Source organism: Pogona vitticeps, chromosome 2 (genome assembly GCF_051106095.1).
Source record: "Pogona vitticeps strain Pit_001003342236 chromosome 2, PviZW2.1, whole genome shotgun sequence".
Taxonomy (NCBI): domain Eukaryota; kingdom Metazoa; phylum Chordata; class Lepidosauria; order Squamata; family Agamidae; genus Pogona; species Pogona vitticeps.
In genome coordinates, this window is record NC_135784.1 from 225,674,072 (window position 1) to 225,682,658 (window position 8,587).

At 38.4% G+C, this 8,587-nt stretch overlaps 1 long non-coding RNA gene across 1 annotated transcript; it reads left to right on the plus strand.

Moving 5' to 3' along the window:
* Positions 1 to 6,540: 6,540 nt before the first annotated feature.
* Positions 6,541 to 8,068, plus strand: LOC144586582 (uncharacterized). The gene is made up of 2 exons (XR_013541480.1): positions 6,541 to 6,638; positions 7,457 to 8,068. It is a non-coding gene; the product is annotated as an uncharacterized LOC144586582 (long non-coding RNA).
* Positions 8,069 to 8,587: the final 519 nt, after the last annotated feature.

Below are 8,587 nucleotides of genomic sequence, written 5' to 3' on the forward strand. Positions count from 1 at the left end.
ACAATGGGCCTGAGTGGGATTGAGTCCTTGTGGATTTTGCGGAGTCCGTATAGTCTTGGTGGGAGAGCTTCTGTCTTGCAGATCGATTGAAGGTCATTGGGGTGAAAGGGAGGAACTCCTGATCAGCATGTTTGTTGTGTTGTGATTTGTGATGAACTTAGATGCAGACATCATCATTCTGCCAGCAGACAAAGGCAACACCACAGTAATCGTGGAAACAGAAGAATACAGGGACAAAATCAGGGAACTTCTAGACACCACCGCCTACAGAAAACTGAAACGGGACCCAACCAACAAACTCATACTGTGCATCATGTGACCAGAGAAGAAAAGCAACAATTTAACTAGAGAACATTTCCCTCATGTGACCAGGACCTCAGTGTAATAAGCCGCAACTGGGGTAGGACCATTGAATCAGTGGGGATTTGGTGAGCCAATTCCAAAAGTTCCATTCCTTACTCTAGCTGCGATTTACTATGCTAAGCAACAGGATTTCTTTCTTTCTTTCTTTCTTTCTTTCTTTCTTTCTTTCTTTCTTTCTTTCTTTCTTTCTTTCTTTCTTTCTTTCTTTCTTTCTTTCTTTCTTTCTTTCTTTCTTTCTTTCTTTCTTTCTTTCTTTCAAATATTTTACCCCATCTTTCTTCTTAAAGGGACCCAAAGCGGCTTACATCATTAAAAAGACAATACTGTAAAATTTAAAACAGTCAGTATACAAATATTTCTAAAAGAATTAAACAAGTATTGTATTAAAAATTGTAAATAAGCATTTTAAAGTAACAGAGCACAACAATCCATTAAAAAACAAAAAACAAAAAAAACCCGCCCAGACAGGTACCTACTAAGGAAAACCCTGTCTGTCTGAAGAGAAAGCTGTGTGCCTGCTTCCGGAAGAACAGCAAAGATGGAACTAACTTGGCTTCCTGTGGGAGAGAGTTCCAGAATCTGAAAGGGACAACAGAGGTGGCCCTCTCCTGTGTCCCCATCAAGCATGCCTATGCAGGTGATGGGACCAAAAGATGATCTCAGTGCCTGGACAGACTCATAGAGGGAGATGTGGTCTTTTAGACAGATTGGACCCAGGCCATTAAGGCTTTGTAAGTTAAAGCCAACACCTCTTGTCCCAGCAGCCTTGTAAAAAAGATTCATCTGGGTGTTGAAAAACCCAGTGAGATGTGTACTATGTATGTTATAGAGAGGATGGGAGAGAGAGGGAAGACTGGCTCAAATCAAACACAGCTTACCATGGGCTGATTTTTGAATACTCCATCCTATCCCTCAGTTTCCTGTGTTACAGCCCATACAATTTGGCAGGACTCTTTCAGCACGGCTTCCTGCGAAGTTCAGGACTGCTTGAGGGAGTGAAGGGTAGGGTATTCTACCAACAATCCACTGTATGGCAGTCTGGATCCAAGCTACTTATCAAAGCTATTGAGGAGAAGAGAAAAGCAATTTTTATTTTCAGTTCTAGTTACAGTACATAATCACTGTGAACCTGATCCATGGATAAAGCGATGGTGAATAGGAGCACTGTAGCAGTTGCCTCTGCTTTCATTCATCAAACTACAGCAATGTCTTCTTCAGATTTTTTTTAAAGTGTTCATTGATTTAGGAATGCTGTTATGTGCTAATAAAACTGTAGGCCTTGCTTGACTGGAATGGATCTATTTTAAGGCATCATGCTCTTACATACCTTATGCCATCCTATTACGTTAATGAAATCGTGTTGCAAGCAGTGGTATTTGAGCATTGAAAATGGGTTATCCAGAAAGCAGGGGCCTGCATGCAGATGTGTGTAGTATGCTATGAAAAAGGTATGAGCATGTATGTACAACTGACCACATTGGCTTCATTGTGTATGGATATGTTAAAAAATAAATTTGGCTAAGATTCAGTGTTCAGCTGTCTACGTGCAGTATAATAAAAAGAATAACCAGCTGAGAGCTTCAAGATGAGGATTTAGCTTAAGAAAAAGACAATCCCATCAAAGTGGAATCAGGAAGATAGATAGTAAAGAGTAAGGCAGATGACAGATTTTGCTACATTAAACTCGATGAATATATAATTTTTTTTTAAAAAAAAATCCTTTCAGCACACCTGGCAGGAGAATAAGAAGTGGAATTTATAATAGTAGTAAAGGTATTTCATCTGCTTTAATAGAAGATGGGGGGAAGATTTGCAAATGATGTTCAATGAGGAACTTTACATACGATGACTAGATCCTCGTTTGCAAAATGTCAGTACATAAGCTGTCATTATATTCTTGGCCATATTAAATATGGTGAAGAATTACAAGAAGTGGGAGCAGAAATCACTAAGTTGAGATGTTCTTAAATTATTTTGTTAAGTATTCTAGTGTCTTTTTTGTTGAAATTCTTACTTAAGTCTGTTTATTAAAAAAAACTCAGATAATAATGTCAATATTTTCAAATCACTTGTCATAAAACACAGCAGTAAAGAGAAAATATTAAAATAAAAATACAAGAGAACACTGAGCTGAATTTAATGCATGTTCTAACATATGGTTTTCATTTGCAGGTAGAGATGGGCACAAACCAGAAAGCCAGTGATTTGTGATGGTTCGTGGGTCATGACTCAGAGACCTTTGGGTAGAGTGGGCGGCATATAAGTTAAATAAATAAATAAATAAAGTTTGTTGCTTCATTTTGTTCCAGCAAAATGGGATCAAACCACAAACCAGCCCGGTTCATGAGTTTTTCTGGTTCACCGTTTGATTCGTACGCATCTCTATTTGCAAAGTCTTGTTGTTTTCTAATGGAGTTTTAGTTTTGATATTGAATGTGTAGGCCCTGTCCCAGCTCTAGTAGCAAGTGCCTCACTTACTAGATCCAGATGCATGTATCTTTTCTTCCTAACTTCATAACACTAGGCACTGGCTCCAGATACGAAATAAGAAAAGGAGGTGGGAGAGTATATATATCAAGGACGCATTTTCTCTCTCATAGAGCATTCCCATTTCTGAAATAGCTGACCAGGTGGAGACGCAGGTCATAGACCCTGCATATTGCCTTTCTGTACATTTAAAAGTCCATAAAAAGCCTGTTAATATTCATATTCATGCAGGACAAATCAACGGAGTTATGAACAGTTTCCCAGTAGATTTATATCTAAAGAATGCATGCTCTTGAATATTTTTACATCTTTTCCGGTTTGCAAGAGTCACTTTTTGCCTCCCAAGGTCAAATTTGTAGACATTACATGATCCCTTCTTTGAGATATGAACTCAGAAACCTTCTCTAGGAAAAAAAAAAAAGAATCCTGTAATAATGAAAAATAAATGTCCCAAATCCACATGGCTGTTGATGTTGAAGCCAGCTTCACTTCTTAGATGGAGAAAGTGCAGAATGCAAGTTGGTTTCAAGCTCCTTCCCAGCTAGCAGTTTGGAATTTAAAGTATGGCCCATCTCTTAAAACAGAGAACAGCCAGACAATCTGCCCCTTGCCCTTCTCTGTCTTTTTGAAACGCCAAAGAATTTCTGTTTGGCATGGGGAGTTAAGAATGCCCAGTCACATGACCTGCCTCTAACAAAGTTGGGATTGAGAATTTAGTTAAACCACCGGGAACAATCAATTTAAGCCAAATTAAAGCCAAATGAATAGTTTTACCTGGTGGACACTATCTCTAGCATGTAGTATTGCTTGTTTGGTGTCAAGAGCCCATGATGTTCAATAAAGCAACTTTTCCAAGCTGTGTTCTTTTTCATTTACAAAAAAAGAAGTGATAAAGTTATATCTCCTATGTTGAGACTGAGGCTCAGTTTTTATTATACATTATCATCTGAATAAAAATTTTTAATTAATTTTTGTAACACCCATCTGGCCAAAGCCATTCTGGGCAGTTTACAACATATAAATACAACAATCAAATACAATTTAACATAACCAAGAATAGGAAATAATAAAATACAAATAAGCACTAATTCAAAGCATAAAAATACATCAAAATAGAACATTTAAAAACATTCAAGACATTAAAAATATTAAAAACATCATGCTTACTGGCCCACAGAAGTGTATTAATGTTAATCAGCTCTCTGGTAGCTTTTGGATTACTGGGTACTGATGCTGTTCACCTTTCTGCATGCTTAATTCAGAGTGAAAACACCATCAAATTATTCTTAATCTCCATGGTCACCATTTAAGATAATTGAATTGAATGGATGGCTCATTGTTGTAGGAATGCTTTAAATATCATTACCCTTCACTATGTGTAGTTAGTGTTGTTCTTCACAAGGACGGATGCAATTCTGTGGTAAGTGCAATTAGTTTCTCTTTCATTTCAAACAAACTGACCTGAAATGACATTCTGTTTTTCCTTCTGTGAGAAACATTCTCTCTCTCTCTCTCTCTCTCTCTCTCTCTCTCTCTCAATGATACCGAACAAAATCTTGCATAACAGCAGGGAGCTATGGAATGAAAGTGTATTATTAATGATTTATCAAATGAAAATAATTTCCCATTCTGGTTGGCAAAAGAGTGGTTGCTAACTATTTGTAAACGAATGACAATTTGTCTTGCACAGCTGACTGACAAATTTACAAACTATTCATTTTTACAGTGCCATGTTGAAATTCACTTTTACAGTGTCATGTTGAATAGCATCTCTGATTATCTGCTCTGTGTGTGTGTGTGTGTGTGTGTCTGTGTGTAAGTAAGTAAGTAAGTAAGTAAGTAAGTAAGTAAGTAAGTAAGTAAGTAAGTAAGTAAGTAAGTAAGTGTGAACTGAGCTTGTCCAATGTGATCTCTGGACTGAAGACTCACAAATGTAGGGTGGTAGAGCAAATAGATGACATATCCACCCAGAGACCTTCGGGTAGTGTGGGCGGCATATAAGTTAAATAAATAAATACATAAATATTATGAGCATATGTAGATGCTATCAGAAGCATAATGTCTCACCTTTATGAGAACCAGACCAAAGAGCTACATTTTCAGAGGAAAGAAAATGTGGATGATATAAAATGAATATAAACTTTAATGAATAGATAGGAATGAAGAAAGAACCTACGCACCATTACATTTTTTTTTTGAACTTCATGAATCCTGATTATATGAAAAGATCAATGGATCAGGATTGTTTTTCTTGCAACTTCGCATATCTTTCTAAATCATAAGATTCCCTCTCCCTCATTTCATGCTGAAATAACAACTCCAATTATTTGCATATATGCATCACTTTGTTTGCTGATATGTAAATATGTATATATATTTACATCACTTTGTTTAGATTGGCGCCTGTCAACTGAAAAATAAGAGAAAACATCAAATTATTTGGCTGTCCAGAAAGGAAGAAAAAGGAAACAGGAGATACATGCAACTATTTCTTAAGTAAAAGCTTCCAGCAAAAAAGACTCAAGGTTGGTTTAAAACTGTAGAGATATCAAGCAGCATACCAACAGGTCAGGCAAACAGAAGGAAACAAGCAGGGAATCCAAAAAATTATTCGAGGGATTTAAAGTTCATGCCAAAAAAGGAGGCAGGGGAAGAAGTTAATTAGATTATGGATGTGTGAGGAATCTCTTCTGCTGCATTTTTCCCTTAATTTCCCCCGTCCACACTGCATGGAAATGGATGTGGATTGGATGCATTTTACATTGGAAACCCACATATTTCAAGACTTTGAAAAAAACATCAAATAAACACATAAATGTGTTTGAAAAATCTTTAGAGAAGTATTTTCCAAAAATGCTTAGGTTGACCGGTGAATGCATCCGTACAATGTATACAAATTTTAAAATGTACTTCAGAATGCTCATATTTTAAAAAAAGACTAAATAAAAGTATTTCCAGCAAGAAAACAAACATGTCAATGCACCATGGACCAGAAAGAGGTATGAAAAATGGGAGATAGCTGCCAGTATGTGATTAGACAAGCATATTCTCAAGTTAAACGGAGAAAAACAGTAAAATGCAAAGGGCTTGGTAACAGTCCATATTATAATATAGATGAGGAATGAAGTTTAACTTACAAAACATGAAACATTGATTGAAGAGAGTAAAGAGACATATATATATATATATATATATATATAGATAGAGAGAGAGAGAGAGAGAGAGAGAGAGAGAGAGAGAGAGAGAGAGAGAGAGAGAGAGAGAGAGAGAGAGAGAGAGGTCATAGAATAAATATATATTTTCTATGGCCAGAAGCCTAATGAGAATGTGTGGTAACAGCACAAGTGGTCCCTCCACTTTGGCGTACTATCCGTTGCATGAGAGGTCAGTGTATTGCCTGTCAAATCAGTTGTCTGGTCTGACAAGTGTCTAAGGATAGCTTGCCAGGGGGCAGGGGCTGATTGCATGTTTCCAATTATGTGCACATTCCATAAACAGTTTTTTTTAAATTAAACAATCACCCTTAAGAAAACTTTTTCTGTTGCATTAAATGACACAAAAGAAACAGTAAATCACCTTGGTTCTAGTGTATGCTTCTGAATCAGGACTCTGCCTGCACTGTTATACAAGCCTCCCTCCGCAAAAGCCCTTCTGATTTGTTTCTAGATAAAGAACTGATAGCTGTGTGTGCATTTATGTCTATGCTGAGATCGGCTTCGTCCGTGAAGTAAAGTGGAAGTCCCAGCTGTCTAGGCTAAATCAGAGGGCACACTCACCTCCTGGCAGAGGTCAGAGTCAACAAACCTATTTTTCATTTAAAAAAAGGGGGGGAACTGTCTCAGAAACTCCTATTCTACACCCTTGTGTTCACATTGTTCTTAACTAGTTTTAGCTTCATGAGCAAAAAAACGAAGAATGGAAATTCAAAGGCCTGTCTGTAATTCCTCACTGTATTATTTTTCATCATCTCCCATCTTTCTCAATGGATGGCACTCTGCTGTAAGCTTTTGCCTGATATTGTGGAGATATTTGTCAAATGACATAGCTACAGGTCCCCATATGTATTCCTTTTGTCCCATTCTTTTCACTGTGCTGATTTTTCTTATGGATAGGAATACTAAGATTCTCAGCTAATCTCATAATAACCTTGACAGCTGCAATTCTTCCAGGCCTGCAGGTTCATCAGTACCACAGACTATTTATACAGTGAACACTTTTGGTGTAGATATGCAAGACAAGTGGTGCAATACAAGACTATGTCTCTGTGGCTCCTGGGACACTGTATCTCTAATACAGAGAGGCCCTTCCTGATTAATTTGTTTAAGACTCTTTTGTAATACAAAGGGAACATACACAATCTTGCCTTTCTTCCTGTGCTTTCCTCATTAGCCCTACTTGCTGCTGTCTCCTTGTGGCCATATTTTTCCCCTTTGCAGAAAAGTATTGTAGGATGTGGGATTGTTTCTCCTGGGAGATTGTGGAAACTTGAGCCATTAAAGCTAGCACTTTAAGAGAAGCACTCAAGGATATACCTTAGAGAACTATCAATCCAAGCACTGGAAGAGAAATGAGCAAGTCACCCTAATACGTCTTTTCTGTTTCTCAGTTCTGTATGTGATACATTATACCCTCAAGATGAAGCATGTAATACTCAGTGGCACCAGAGGAAGTTACTCAGTGGGAACTGCTTAAAAGGTAATATGAGGTTAAATTCCAGAGTGAAATGTAATAGTCAACTTTCTCTTTCATTTATTACCCCAGCTCAAGCAAGCCCTGCTTAGGCATTCTTTTCACAGGTAACTCCAACTAGCTCCTCTCTTTCTGACATCATGTTTTAGTTATGTGTAGAGCTTGTGTATGTGAAAAGATGCCTCTTCTGCAGACTTGTTGATTTTCATGTGTAGAAAGCAGCAGTGGAGATGGGAGGGGCTAAGTGAGTCTATTGGTGAAGATGTGACCACTATGATAGGTCTGCCCATTATGGTAACACCTTAATAGAGGCTGCATCTTCTAATAATTCCTTCAATTATTTGCCAGTGTCTTTCTATGCATGGGAATACAGCACGTGAACAGGAATTCAGCTTTACTGTCCACACGAGAACAAAGACAACATATGAATTTGATGACTGCAAGTACCAGCAGACAAAACATCCGTGGACCTTCAGTATTAAACATATACCCGGTCCGCTGGCATTTAATGTGCTGGTGCAGGATGCCATTATCCCCTGCCCAGGAGGGCACGAGACATTCAAGTCTCGCCAAACAAGGAGGTTATATAAAGAAGAGGTCCGCTTACCTTGGGCCTCTTCCTCTTCAACAGCCCGGAGAAGGAGGACAGCTGCTATTGCACAGAGTTCTGCTGTGTCAGGAGGTGGTGGCCATTTTGGATCAGGGTTGCATTGGCACACACCCCCTTGGTTTGCGACGATCAGCTGAGAGTTGGGCTAGCGGGATCGCCAACCCAACAGCTCTCCTGGCTGGGAGATATTTGATTTAAAAATAAAAGAAAAAAGGGTTGTTTGAAGAAGCGGGGAAGTTGGAGAATGGACCACAAGAGAGGCTTGGTGGCTGCTTAGCCGGCCAGCAGGCCAGCCAAGCCTTGGTTGAGGCTTTCAGTTCAATATATATATATAGTACAAGGGAACACGAGTTGAGAGCAAGCAAGTTAAATATTAGATGAGTTGAAGAGGAAGGAACATGTGAGAGGCCCAATGGCTGTTTGGCCAGCTAGTATGCC